This window comes from Rhinoderma darwinii, chromosome 3 (assembly GCF_050947455.1).
Source record: "Rhinoderma darwinii isolate aRhiDar2 chromosome 3, aRhiDar2.hap1, whole genome shotgun sequence".
Taxonomy (NCBI): Eukaryota; Metazoa; Chordata; class Amphibia; order Anura; family Rhinodermatidae; genus Rhinoderma; species Rhinoderma darwinii.
The window spans coordinates 282,174,096-282,189,826 of NC_134689.1; positions in this window are offsets into that span (position 1 = coordinate 282,174,096).

Below are 15,731 nucleotides of genomic sequence, written 5' to 3' on the forward strand. Positions count from 1 at the left end.
TTTGTTGACTACGTGTGAACATACCCTGACGCTGTCAGCATCATGACATTGTGTACGCTGGGCAGCGTCAGGAGACAGTAAACTGGCATCCAGAGGGAGTGTAGCAGGCAGGAGCGGAGGAGGTTTATTTATACGTAGGCAGCATGGATCCTGGTGTCAGGAAATCAATGGTAATGCAAATGGAAGCTATGGTTTCCGTTTGGCTTTCAATTCACGGGTTCCTCCGATGGAAAGGTCTAACGGAACCCATGAACGGAAGCTCGATGCAGATGTGAACGAGGCCTTAAAGGGGTTGTCCAGGCATGGACAACTGATGACCTATCCAAAAGATAGGCCATCAGTATATGATCGGTGGGGGTCTGACACCAGGATCCTGCACCGATCAGCTGCACTGACTGCCTCCAGGCACAGCAGAAGGTTCCGAACACAGAATAGCGGCTGAGCTGCAGTACTGCAGCTCTGCTCCTATTTAAGTGAATAGGACCAGATTTGCAGTTCTGCAGCAAGGCTGCTATGCAGTGGGTGGATCTGCTTCCATAATATCCGGTGCCTGGAGGCAGCCGGAACAGTTGATTTGTGCGGGTTTTGGTGTCGGTATATCATATACTGATGACCTATCCTGTGGTCATCAGTTGCCCGTTACAGAATAACCCCTTTAACCTGTTCACGCACCAAGACGTACTATTGCATGGTGGTGCGGGTGGGGGTGAAATTTTGAGCGTGAGCATCCGCTGAGCCCGCTCCGTATGCAGCGGGTGTCAGCTCTGTTTTACAGCAGAGATCCGGGAATAACGGACAGGAATCACGCTGTTCCTTGCTGTTTAACCCCTTCGATGCTGCGATCAAGCACAATACCAATTCTAAGACGTTAGAAAGAGGGGGGCCCCCTCACAATGTGCCCCCCAATTTTTGTCATGGCAGCCCAGGTGCCTAATGAAGGCCCAGAGGGTTGCCTTTGTTCATCTCCTGTTAAACCCCGTTCAGACGATCTGTGTTGCGGATGAAGGAGGGGAATTCTGACCATGAGAAAGTTTATATGGCCGGGAGTTACGGAAACAGTGTATCTTGCTGAGCTACGCTGTTTCCGTAAGCCCCTAAGAACTGAATGGTAGTTACGGAAACAGCGTAGCTCGCATGCTACGCTGCTTCCGTAATAGCAATTCACTACTATAGGAGTTAAGGAAACAGCGCAGCTCAGCGAGCTACACTGGTTATATGGTCGTAACTCCAGACCATATAACCAGGAAGTGGCCGGGAGGCAGCGAGAGAAGACAATGCTAGAACGGGGTTTAGGGGCCCCCGTTCTAGAGATAGGTGCGGGTCCCAGAGTTGGATATGTCATAAATGTCTCTCATGGGAAAACCCCATTTAACAGGAGCCTGTAAAAATGACAATATACTACAATACATTAGTATTGCTGGTTCAAAACCCCTAGGGGGACTATTGACATGTGTAGAAAAAAAGTTAAATAAAGTTTTTAGTAGCGTAAATATTTTTTGTTACAAAATTTAATGTTCAAAAAACCCCCTCTTTTCTCATTTTCATGTAATTCATCCGTAAAAGTCAGAACTATTACAATATACCATTATTTAACGTGCACTGTGAACGCCGTAAAATGAAAAAGATATAACAAGCCAGAGTCTCTGTTTTTTGGTCACTTCATATCTCACAAAAAATTATATAAAAAGTGGTCAAGAAGTCTCATGTAGTCCAAAATGGTACCAATAGACACAACAACTCGCCTCGCAAAAAATATGGAAAGCAGTGAGGGGTCTGGCACACGATAAAATGAAAAATTGCAAGGCTGTTTATTGGTATCACATGATGGTAAAACAAGTGATTAAAATCCCGGGCAGAGAATGCTTACACGTTTCGAACTTCTCAGTTCTTAATCATAGCAACTCTCCTAGTGTAATGAGTCTGGTTTTATGGATCAGGTGGAAAAAGGGTGTGAGACCAAAGCAATGTGGTTAACCCCTTCTTGGTTTCTAAAGTGAATAGTGCATGGATGGCTTAATCAAGTTCTGATGAACTACACTTGTGTTCAAGCTATAGTACTGGAGAGATATGTCAGAGATATGTTAATCTGATGATCATGCTAGACTGATACATATCTCATAAGTCACACGAGTTCCAAAATCAGATCATGCGTGTCACTTAAAAGAAGCGGTTTAGACCTGTAATAGGGTAAGTGTTAATAGACCCTATTGAAGAGAAACGCAACAAATATTATATCCTGGTATACACATGATATATATCCCCAGCATGTAAAAGCCTAGGTTGTTTGTGTTTAACTGAAACAATGGGTCAAAAAAGTATGTGTGCACGCACCTGCTTTCTTATTGAGAGTGTGCCAATACCGACAAAGATATATCAAAGTTATGTGCGTATATATATACACGCGGCAGACTCAGTATGATACAAAGCATATCGGGTATATAGTACTAGAGAGCAATGGCTTGCGTGTATATGTGTAAAAAAGTCATGCGGATCGGGTCAAGTATAGTTAAAATAACCTATCAATAAATATACATCAGATCCGTTCTGTAATTCAGGCATTTGGGAAACCTGGTGTCCTTTTTAAGGATCCACATGGCTTCCCTTTTTAACAAGATTTTCTTCCAGTCCCCCCCCCCCCTCTCTTGGGTTTGAACACCCTCTCTATAGTTGTTTTGGGTGATAGATGTCAGTCAAATGTTCACCAATGCGTCTTTTTAAAGGCCTTGTAGTACAACCCACATATTGTAATCTGCAACTCTCACATTGGACAATATAAAAAACATGTGTGGTATTACAGTTAATAAATGTTTTCATGTGGTATTGTTGGTTATTGGCGTAGGACTGAAAAGAATCAGTATTACAAATAAATGGGCAGAGTCCACATCATAAACCTGCACATTTGTGCGAACCCCATATTGAAAGCCAATTTCTATCTTTTTTTATGGTCCGACTATTGAAATCACTGGGGGAAATACAGTTTTCAATAGACAAGGAATTCCTGGACACAAAACCGCAACCTCCATGGAGGATCTTCCGCAAAGAATCATCCCCAAACAGGACCAGTAAGTTATCTTATTGTAGTCAGTATTGTAATCCGTGGAGAACACCACTTGGTTATGTTCCTGTTGATTTACTTTTTTAAGGCAATACAAGTATTGTCTTCTACTTATAGTGTCTGCGATGTTCTTAGCTCTAGTTAGGTTAGTGTTGGAATATCCCCTCACGCGTAATCTTGTGTCTATAGTGGTGCACTCCCGTATATAATCATCATGGTTGGTGCATATCCGCTTTGCCCTAATGTATTCCCCAATGGGGAGGTTTCTAGTTACATGTTTGGGATGGGAGCTTGTTGCATGTAGAATCGAGTTACCTCAGGTGGGTTTTCTATATAACTTGCATATAATGGTGTTGCTGGATATATCCTCTGTCAGGACTAGAGTAGATAATTATCCTCTGTCAGGACTAGATCTAAAAATGGAATGGTATTCGGATCGCCTGTGAAGGTAAAAGTTAGGCTCTCCGTATTGTCATTCATATGTCCGACGAACTGTGGTATGGGCGCCACAGGGCCCTGCCAAACTATAAGAATATCATCAATGTAGCTCCCATACCAGAGAACGTCAGACATAGAAGGCTTGGAAACTGAATATATGTATTGCTCCTGCCACCTGGTGCATATATGTTGGCTAAAGAGGGGGAAAATTTGGCAACCCATAGAGCAGCCTACACACTGTAAGAAAAATTTGTTGTTAAAGAGGCTCTGTCACCACATTATACGTGGCTTATATTGTACATAATGTTATCGGCGCTGTAATGTAGATTACAGCGGTGTTTTTTATTTAGAAGAACGATTATTTTTTACGGAGTTATGCCCTATATTAGCTTTATGCTAATGAGTTTCTTAATGGACAATAGGGCGTGTTTTACTTTTTGACCAAGTGGGCGTTGTGGAGAGAAGTGTATGACGCTGACCAATCAGCGTCATACACTTCTCCCCATTCATTTACACAGCACATAGTAATCTTACTAGATCACTATGTGCAGCCACATAGTAATCTTACTAGATCACTATGTGCAGCCACATGCACACACACTAACGTCACTCAAGTGTCCTGACAGTGAATATACATCACTATCAGCCAGGACGTGATGTCTATTCAGAATCCTGACACTTCGGTAACGTTTGTGTGAGATTTACAGCAAGGCAAGCGTAATCTCGCGAGATTACACTGTAAACTGTCATTTAAAACGAGATTACGCTTGCCTTGCTGTAAATCTCACACAAGCATTACCGAAATGTCAGGATTCTGAATAGACATCAGGTCCTGGCTGGAGGTAATGTATATTCACTGTGAGGACACTTGAGTAACGTTAGTGTGTGTGTATGTGGCTGCACATAGTGATCTAGTAAGATTACTATGTGCTGTGTAAATGAATGGGGAGAAGTGTATGACGCTGATTGGTCACTGATTGGTCAGCGTCATACACTCCTCTGTACAACGCCCACTTAGTCAAAAAGTAAAACACCCCCAGTTGGGCATTAAGAAACTCATTAGCATAAAGCTACAATCCTTTTTCTAAATAAAAAACACTGCTGTAATCTACATTACAGCGCCGATCACATTATGTACAAGATAGGCCACTTATAATGTGGTGACAGAGCCTCTTTAAACTAAAAATAATTGTGTATCAATAGGAAGTCCGTTATCATGAGAATATATTGCTTCAGTGAGTCTTCATAGTTGGAGTAATTGTGCAGATGGTATTCCAAGGCAGAGAAAGCCTTCTCGTGGGGAAGCGATGTATAAATCGCCGTAATATCACAAATCAACAAAGAATAGTTTGTTTGCCAGGGCAATTTGTCCATGATCTTCAAAACTGCTGTACTGTCCTTAATGTGGACAGGTGTCCTTTTGGCAAGTGGTTGTAACTTGCAATCAAACCAGGCTCCTAGTCGTTCCATGAGAGAACCGATGCCTGAAACAATGGGTCTTCAGTAAAGAAAAATTGGTGTGATTGGAAAGTCCTTATTCATATATTCTGCTTCCTTTTTGTTTAGAATGCCTATTGTTTGTCCTACTGCAAGGAGCTTGGTTAATTTATCTTTAAAGATGTCGGTAGGATCGCCAGTTAACTCTCTATAGATTAGTTTATCACCCAGCATACTCATCATTTCACGTTCATATAGTGCTGCATCCAGGATCACCACTGCTCCCCCTTTATCAGAATACCGAACTATGATGTTATTGTTTTTTCTTAGTTGTTTTCGGGCATGTTCTTCCCTCTTGGTTAAGTTACCTCTGTAATCAATGTTGCCATTTTGCAGCTCTGAGAGGGCTTTTTCAACCAAGTGTTGGAAATCATCCATAGCCATGGATCGGGCCTTCACAGGCTAAAAAGGATTAGGAATCTTAATAGGTTTGTGGCCTTCTTGTGTATTAGTGTCATCGTTATCCCCGCATAATGATTGTAATGACAGACTAGTTAGTTGTTCCATGAAATTGAAATCAGCGCATTAATTTTTTGGCAATTCAAGTGAGGGTTCATTCATAGTACTGACACTTGGAATCGCCGTAATCGTATTGACCGGTAGAATAAAGTTAACATGCGATTTTTAGCCTATGGTGAAAGCCGTAAAAACTAAACCCCTGAAAAGATTGGGGAATCGCACCCCACAAAGATTTTTTTTCAGTTTTCCAATACATTATATGGTACAATATATGGGGCCGTGAAAAACAACCCCTCAAATGGCTATGGAGGCAAAAACTAAAACGAAAATCCAAAAAATAGCTGCGTCCCGAAAGGGTTAAGCACTATATGGCCTGGCTGCAGCAGTTCTGCAGGTCTGGGGTCTGATTTTTTTTATTAAAAAATTCTCTGTTATTGTGACATATTATCTGTGGTCTGAATATACAGTATATTGCTGCAATAATACTATGTAGCCAGAGTAAAGTAATGGAAGAGAAGAGGTTGGTGTTCTGTAGACCAGTGAGTGTGAATAGGGACCTGATTAATCACTTCCCTCCGTAGCCATTTTTTGGATATTCACTTTTGTTTTTTCCTCCGCACCTTCCAAAAGCTATAACTTTTTTATTTTTCCATCGATATAGCTGTATGAGGGCTTGTTTTTTGCAGGATGAGTTGTAGATTTTCATGGCACCATTTATTCAACAATATAATGTATTGGGAAACTTGAAAGAATTTCTTTATGGGATGGAATGTGAAAAAATGACATGTTAATTTTATTCTGTGGGTCAATACGGTTACATAGATAACAAATTTATATTTGTTTTCATTTACCGAATTGTGAATGACTGAATGTAACTATGTTGTTGGTACATTATTTTAACATTTGGGGCCCCTCTTGTAATTTTGCCCAGGGCCACACTTTGCCTAAAACCGGCCCTGCTTGTATATCTGGTGCTATGGATCAGTGGTATACTCCTAATGGGGACCCCTTTGACTGGCTAGCACTTGGCAGGGGAAAGGTCTTTTTTTAGTATTACAAAGGCGTCTCCAATTACTATTCCCTCCAGTGCAAAAGAAAAATGTATGGTTCATGTTTATTGTATGTCTATTTATTGTGCATATAAGAAAGGAGACAACTCATATAGTAAGGGTGAAGAGGAGGCCAACAATGCTGGAATGACTTATTTTTCTTAACAATGTCACAAGACGTCTTGTGATGCGATTACACTCAGCAAAGATTATACTGTTCTACTTATGTTTGTTTTTCTCACGAGGAATTGTCTAGCTATAGTCGTACATGTACAGTGCGCAGCTTTATTGTTTATCGTGGCCAGACACCGTAACATACTGCAATGGTTTAGTTTAAATACAGCATTTTTTTCTTAAAACAATACAAAATTATAGTGTAATGAAGTCTTTAGCGTGGTCGTAGAGAACTTTATGACTTAGCATATGTTTGGAAGAATACAGAACTACATACAGCTCAGTACTTATTACCTATACTCTATGATAAACAAGTGAACACAAAATGTCGCACATGTATGTCATCAGTAGAAGGTAGTCCCTGCAAAATACCGTACCTGTACTTCTGGTCACCGACAGCCTGCACTGGGATCGCCGGGGGGTGACAGTTTTTTCCAGCCTAAGGTCTAAAAAAGCCTTCAGGGATATCCAATAATTATGCCTTCTAGGCTGTGTTCCCACAGTGAGGATTTGCTGCAGATTTTGCATGCGTTTTTTTTTTTTAGCCAAAACCAGGAACGGAACCTAAAGATAAGAAATATATTAAGTAAGGCTTTATAGGTCTGCTCTCCTGGATCCAATTCTGGTTTTGGCTAAAAAAAAAGCACATGCAAAATCTGCAGCATGCTGGGTTCCCTTGTAGTGTAAATGCGGCGAAATTTTGGCAACGGAATTATGTGTGGAAATTCTGCATCATTTACAGTAGCAGCATAGCGGATGAGATTTAGAAAATGTCATGCCCACGCTGCGGAAAGAACTCTGCAGCGTAAACGTTAATAAATTGACCTGCGGTGCGGAATTGATATCCGCAGCATGTTAACTAATGCTGCGTTTTCGTTGATTTTCTATTGCGGGTTTTCCCCATTTAATTCAATGCGGATGCAAAACTCGCAATAGAAAGCCAAGTGTCTAGCGGCGCAACCACAACGATTCCGCGGCAAAAATCGCAACTCAGAAAAAAAAACAACGTCCTTACCCAGAACACTCTCCTTCTTGCTGCAGGCCGGCCTCCAGGGATGACGTTTCATCTCATGTGACAGCTGCAGCCAGTCACACGGCCTGCAGCGTCATTTTAGGAGGCCAGACTACGCGCAGAAGAGAGGGAGGGGGTAAGGATGAACGGTCGTTTTTTTTCCCAGCACTGCTGTGGTGCAGTTTTTCGGACAGAAGGTGCTGTGGGTTCCAGGTCGGATATGCTGCGCATTATTTACGCAGTGTATCCGACCCGTGGAAACCTGGCCTTAGGGTGCAGCAGATTTTGTTGCAGAAATTTTCATGCGACTGAAAATCAGTTTCATTTATCTGTATGGAACTTGCAAAAATCCATATACATGCTGCAGAAATAACCCCATTCACATGAATAGAACTGATTTTTGGTCGCAGATATTTTCTGCAACAAAATCTTTCACATATGACTGCATCCTAAGGGCTTGTCCACACATAACAGAATTGCTGCAGAAAATTTCTGCAGCAATTCCGCAGAAACTAGCATTAATTCCACTGCGGAAAAAACGCAGCATTTCCTGCGTTTTTTACTGAAAAAAAATGGTGCAGATTTTGCTGCGTTTTTCTCAATGCTGGGTGATGGTTATATCTCCTCTCAAAAATGCAGCAATTCTGTCCACTTTCCGCAGCAGGAATTGAAATGCTGCGGTACGGAAAATATGCACCGCAGGTGAATTTCTTCTGGGAAATTTTACACAGCGTGTGGATGAGATTTGTTAAATCTCACCCACTTTGCCGCTACTGTATTCTGCTGCGTATTTTCCATCCGCAATTCCAGACGGAAAATACGCAGCAATTCCGTTATGTGTGGACAAGTCCTTAGGCCTCGTTTACATCTGCGTTGGAGGCTCATTAGGGGCCTCCGTCGCAGACCGGTATAGGTTACTGCAAACAATAGAGCAGCATGCTGCGCTATTGTTTCTGGTAAAATCACGGTGACCCCGACCAAAAGCCAACGGAACCCATTAAACTCAAAATAGGTGTTTTCCCTAAAGGGGGTTTTACACTGGCTGATTATCGTGCAGACGAGTGTTCAATATAATGCTCGTTGTCGATAATTGCCCTGTGTAAACAGGGGAACGATCAGCAGATGAACGAACAAACGCTAGATCATCTGCTGGTCGTATCGTTTTAAAAAACTAAAATAATATCGTTGTCGGCAGGAGATCTCCCTGTGTAAACAGGGAGACGCGCTGCCGACATGATAATAATGTATGGGGACGAGCGATCAGAGTAACGACCGCTCGTTCCCATCCATAGCTCCGTGTAACAGGAGGAAACGAGTGCCAATCAACGATGTCTCATTGATCAGCGCTCGCTGCATCGGCCGAATATCTGCCAGTGTAAAAGGCCTTTAACAGATGCCTGTACATTTTCTCACTACCTTATCACCCCCCTCTCTCAATTAAAGTAAATTGGGAGATGGGAAAAATACCATCTGGAAAACCACTTCTCCAAATACTTGCACACAATGCCCAGACAATGGTAACATGGATGTATACATACCCCCATCCGACACAGTCTCAAGAGATAAACCCCTTAACTGATATATCCATACTGCCACATTGTAACCCATGTCTTTTGTTGGATACCAGCACTAGAGAATTCTCCGTACTTCCATTCCTTAGCTCTCTGCTAATAAAGACAATAATGCATTCGCTTTAAAAAGAAAGTGAAATCATCTGACTGGCTATGAGAAGTTTTTACTTTGCCTTCTCCGGTGGACATAATCTTGTTCCCAGATAAGAAAGGTTCTAGAAGGTACAAAGTTCAATAGTCAAAACCACTTGCTTTTTGTTTGAAGTCAGACCAAATCAATCAGTCTAGCAATAAAACATGAGCAATAAGCCCAGCGGATGTGAGTAACCAGTTATCAACTGCTGTTCTACTCATAGGGGGAGGATTAGGATTAGTTTTATATGATGCATTCATTTATGAGTCAGTGGAAACTGTGCCAAATTCACAAAAAGAAAGCATGTGGCATCATAACTTTGGCGCAACTAGGCACGTTAGAAACAACTCTTCCTTACACCACCTCATGGCTTGCGCATATTTACACCAGTATTTTTTTCCAAAAATGGTAAATGTCATAAATTTGTCGCATTTTATGCCCCCTCTTAGCCACGCCTCATTTTCTAGACATTTTTCAAAACTGTCGAGGCAGGTGTAAAAAGAGTGTATGGCTAGAAGGTCCACATCATGTTTTTGCATCCTGCTAAACCGTTTCGTGACCAGCCTATTTTGGGACTTAATGACAGAGCAATATTTTCAGTTTTTTCATGCTTGCATTTTAAAAGCCATAACTTTTTAATTTTTTGGTAGACATAGCCGTGTGAGGGATTGTTTTTTGCTGGACGAGTTTTTTTTTTTTTAATGCCACCATTTTGGGCTACATATAATTTGTTAAAGTGTAGCTAAATGTTTCGCAAACTTTGACATGTCATAGTGACATGTCAGAAGATTGGATTGGTGGGGGTCTGAGCATTGAGACCCCCACCAATCGCCAGAACGAAGCAGCTGAAGCACTCGTATGAGCACTCAGCCGCTTCGTGTCTGTTCGGCTTTTCCCGGAAATAGATGTATCAGTGTACGGACTCAATAGAAAATCTGTTAGCCCGTACTCCGATACACCAGCTTCCTGGAAAAAGTCGAACAGACACGAAGTGGCTGAGCCCTCACACCAGCGCTTCAGCTGCTTCGTTCTAGCGATTGGTGGGGGTCTCAGTGCTCGGACCCCCACCAATCCAAACTTCTGACATGTCACTATGACATGTCAGAAGTTTGTCAAACGTTTAGGTACACTTTAATTACTTTTCTTTGGGGAGTAATGGAAAAACCATTCTTTTTTTTTAATGTCTTAAATTTACCCTGTTTGCCGTGTGGTATAAATAACACAATAATTTTATTTTGCATGTCCTTTCGATTATGGCGATTCCCAAATGTTTTATAGGTTTTGTTATGTTTTACTACTCTTACACAATAAAAACATTTTATTTTGTTTTTTGTATCGCCGTATTCTAAGAGCCATAACTTTTTATTTTTCCGTCGATGAATGAAGGATTATTTTTTGTGGGACGACTTGTCGTTTTTATTGGTACCATTTTGAGGTACATACAACTTTTTTACTGCTTCATTTGCATTTTTTGGACACAAAACAGCAAATCCAGTATAGTTTTTAATTTTATTTTTTAAGGTGTTCGCAGTGCGAATTAAATAACATAATAGTTTTATACTTCGGGTCGTTACGGACGCAGTGATACCAATTATGTGTAGCTTTTTTTAAAAAAAGATTTTTATAATAAAGCATTTCAAGAAAAAAAAGTGTGTTTTTAATTTTTTTGTACTTGGGATTTTTCATTTCTTTATTATTAACTTTATAAAATGATTTTTTACATTTTTCTTGTTCCACTTTAGGACTTCTATTGCTTTTATAATATACTGCAATACTTCTGTATTGCAGTCTATTATGCCCTTTAGTAAACCTCTCCACACTCACTTATTCATCCAGATGAACTCAAAATAGCTGGACACAACAACAATTCATTCTTCTTATTTGTTTCTTTATGTATGAAAAATATTTCAAAGCACACAGACTGTAAAAGTGGCTTACATTACTCATAGCATAAGTCCCTAGTCCATACGGGGACGTTGTGGGACGGAAATGTGCAGAGGTGCATGCTGATGTGACATTTCGGGGGACCCCCACAATTCTCTGGCATGCGCACTGCTCACAAAACACACTTTAAATAGGCAACTACTCATTAGATACGTCATGTGATGAATATGTAGAAATTTTTTAACTTCTGCCGCTTGCGAAGTTTAATTTGGACATAGTCAAGCGTGAAGAGAATAAAAGGGAGGAGGAGGAACGTTGGCGGTATAGGCTTATCCCACAGACGTTCGTGAATTGTCTTCAGGCTTTTGCTATTTTGCCCAGCGTGATCGGGGAAAAGGCGCCGGAAAACTGCTCGGCGCTGTTCTGCTATTTGGATGCCATAGGTGAGGCTCATAGAGCGTATGGCGGCCAGGCGTGGTTGCGTTATGACGAGCAATTTCGCCAGCGTAAAGCGGTCCGGCCATCCATTAGGTGGGATCAAAAAGACATCGCTTTGTGGTTGAGGCTTACTGCCCCAGTTAAACAGTCCTTTCCCGGGAGCGCCGTGCCGGCGGTTCAGCCCAGTCAGGCCGAGCACAGCTCTGGTTCAAAACTTGGGTTTTGCTGGCAATTCAAAGATGGCCAGTGCAGGTTTGGGGCCACCTGTAAGTTTAAGCACATTTGTTCACACTGCAACGGGTCTTCTCACGGGGGTTCCAAATGTCTGCGGAAAGTGTAACGGTCGGGTAATCAACCCAGCTCTTTGTTTTGGTTTTGTTATTCCCCCTCCTCCTCATGAGGTTCCTGTTACACGGCGTAATCTTAAGTCGGCTTATCAGCATTCCGAGGTCATTTCGCAAAAACTACTTAAGGAGGTTTCGTTAGGTCGTATGGCGGGCCCCTTCCTTGATCCGCCGGTAGAGAATTTGGTGGTCTCCCCATTGGGAGTAGTGCCCAAGCGCGAGCCCCTAAAATTTCTTTCATACAACATCTCTCTTAAAGGGGGTCGTCGGTTAATGACGGCATCGATCACGATCTATGCTTAGCGGTCTACACATCCTTTGATAAAGAGGTGGGTTTCGTTTGGCGGGCGGGGGCCTGCGCGTTGTTGTAAAAAACTGACATAGAGTCGGCTTTCCGATTGTTGCCGGTTCATCCCGAGAGCCAACGGCTGTTGGGGTGTTTCTGGAATGAGGGGTTTTACGTAGATCGTTGCTTCCCTATGGGGTGCTCTCTTTCTTGCGCATACTTCGAGGCGTTTAGTTACTTCGGGGAATGGGTAACGAAGGGTGAAGCCGGGGTTGATTCCTTAATTCATTACCTCAATGATTTTTTGTGTGTTGGCCCCAACGGTTCCACTATTTGCAATAATTTGTAGTATTATTTACTAAAAGTCGCGAGGGAATTCGGGATTCCGCTAGCACCAGGGAAAACAGAGGGCCCCGTTACCACTATCTGTTTTTTAGGAATCGAGATAGATTCGGTTGCGATGGAGTGTGGTCTTCCCGAGGATAAGTTGAGTTCGCTGCGTCAGGAGGTGAGGCGAGCTTGTCACGTAAAGAAACTTACCTTGCACGGTCTTCAGTCCCTGCTTGGGAAGCAAAATTTTGTGTGTCGTATCATGCCCATGGGAAGTGTTTTTTGTAGACGGTTGGCAGCAGTGACAGCAGGTGTGCGAGAACTGCATCATTTTCTTCGCATGGGCGTAGGACATCGGGAAGATTTATGGGTATGGGATGATTTCCTTGGTCAATACAATGGTTGATCTCTCTGGATGTCTCCATTGCAGGAAACGTGCGATCTAGACCTTTTTACTGACGCAACGGGGTTGGGCGGTATTGGCGCTTACTGCGGGGGCCAGTGGTGTATGAGGAGTTGGCCGTCAAGCTGGGTGGTCAGTGGTCTCACGCGCAACCTGGCACTGCTCGAGCTGTTTCCCATCATGGTTGCCATGACCATTTGGGGGGACAGGCTCAGGGACAAAAACTTTGCTTCCATTGCGGCAATATGGGGGTGGTATTAGCGATTAATAACATCTCGGCGTCATCTCCGCCCGTGGTTCAATTGCTCCGTCACCTTGTGCTAGTTTGCTTGTCTTTAAATATGTGGGTGGTGGCGGTGCATGTGCCGGGAGTGAACAATTGTATCGCTGACGCTCTTTCTCGCTCGCAGTGGGATCGTTTCCGACAACTGGCGCCGGGAGCGCATCTTCTCGGCTTGGCCTGTCCGGAGCATCTATTGGACCTGGTTTCGGTGCCGCGGGAGTTTTAATCCGAAGTTCTTTGGCGAGTTCAACGTGGAGTGCTTATTCTGCTAGTTGGCGGCAGTGGGAGGAGTGGGTAAGAGGTTTAGGTGACGTCAGCTCAGATCAAGACAGGTTGGTGTCCTTATTGTATTGGTTGAGGGATGCTTATGAGGAGGGGTTTTCGGTTGCTAAGGTCAATTGTTTTGTATCCACGCTGGCCTTTGGTTTTAAGTTACGGAGTTTACGGGATGAGACCAAGGACTTTTTGGTGGGACAGGCTTTAAATGGTTTGCGGCACGGCAGGGCGGAATTAGATCAGAGGCGGCCCGTGTCGTTCACTCTCCTCTTCTGATTGGGTGCATATGCTGAGTCAGTCTGTAGTTCGTTTTTTGAGGTTCAGCTGTTTCGCCTAGTGTTCTCCCTCGCATTTTTTGGAGCGCTTAGATTGGGTGAATTGGTTTCTCCTAGTACATCGCAGGCGGGGGGATGAGACAGGAGGATGCATGTCTGTACGAGGATAGATTGGAATTGTTTTTACGGTGGTCCAAGACGGACCAATTGGGTCGCGGTAAGCGGATAGTGTTGTTTGCTCTCCCGAGGTCGACTGTGTGTCCTGTTGGTTGCATGCTTGTTTTTAGACCGCAGGTCGGGGGACCTGAAATACCTTTGCTCCATAAAGAATGGAACTTTTCTGTCCAGGTACCGGTTTTGCGCTGTGTCTATAAAATGCTTAGCTGAGGTCGGAGTCCGTTCCGCCCATTACGCTTCTCATTCATTTCGCATTGGCACGACAACCGAGGCCGTGCATTGGGGGCTGGACGAGGAGGGTGTACGTCACATTGGGCGTTGGGAGTCCAACAGGTTTCGTACTTATGTCCGCCCACATTTGTTATAAGTAATATTTCATTGTTTGTGTTTGCTGGGTTTGTATGGCGGTGGGTTGTGCTGATGTGGTCGTGGTTGATTGGCTTACGTTTGTGCGTGCCTGTTTTTCTTTTCGTTTCAGATCGGCGCCTGTGGCTGGTGTGGCTGTTAGGGCACTCATACTTGCATTGGGGTGCCCTGAGGGCGGATGTCCGCCCTGATGGTCGCCAACTCCGAATCCTGCGACATGACTTGGCCCTACATTGGCTAGGGTTCAGAGGAATGTTATGGAGTCGGGTATTGGCCGAATTCCACACATACTCGCAGTTAGACCGGGTTCCAGAGATCCTGGTGTTACACGTGGGCGGGAATGATTTGGGCGTACGCCCATTTCGAGAGCTTGTACGGGACATTAACCCCTTCAGGACTGAGCCTGTTTTGGCCTTCAGGACGAAGCCGATTTTTCAAATCTGACATGTGTCACTTTATGTGGTAATAACTCCGGAATGCTTTTACCTATCCAAGCAATTCTGAGATTGTTTTCTCGTGACATATTGTACTTTATGTTAGTGAAACATTTTTTATTTTTCAGTCAATAGAGCGGTGTGAGGGCTTATTTATTGAGGGACGAGCGGTCGTTTTTATTGGTACCATTTTTTGGTACATACAATTTTTTGAGCACTTTTTATTACATTTTTAGGTAGAGCCAAGGTGACCAAAAAAACTGAGATTTTGCCGTTTTAATTTCTTTATTTTTCACGTGAGACGCTCCATACATCACCCCCCACACTACGACATGCTATGTCGTGGTGTGCGAAGGGGTTAATGTGCAGCACATGGTGCGGAGTGAAAATTAAAATTTTCCACTCATATGCCATTTTAGTGCACTATATGTTATGCCCAGTTTGTGCCACTGAAGACAAATACCTCATAAAATATTAACCGGGTTCTCCCGGGTATGGCGATGCCATATCTGTGGACGTAAATTGGTGTTTAGGCATGCTGCAGGGCTCAGAAGGGAGGGACGCCAATTGGTAGTAGTTCTGTTTGGGGTTTTACTGGTGTTTCAGTTTATAATGTGGGGGCATATGTAATCTGTGCGGAGTACATCAGGGTATAATAAGAGGGTATAATAATGGGGTAAATAAATAATAATTCACAGATATGTGGCCAGTGTCGCACTGATAAATGGCACCCGATCTTATCTGCTTTTGGACACTCTGCACATTTTGCATCGCCATATTCTGAGAGCCAGAACTTTTTTATTTTTTCTCCGCCGGTGCCGTGTGAGGGTTTATTCTTTGCGGGACA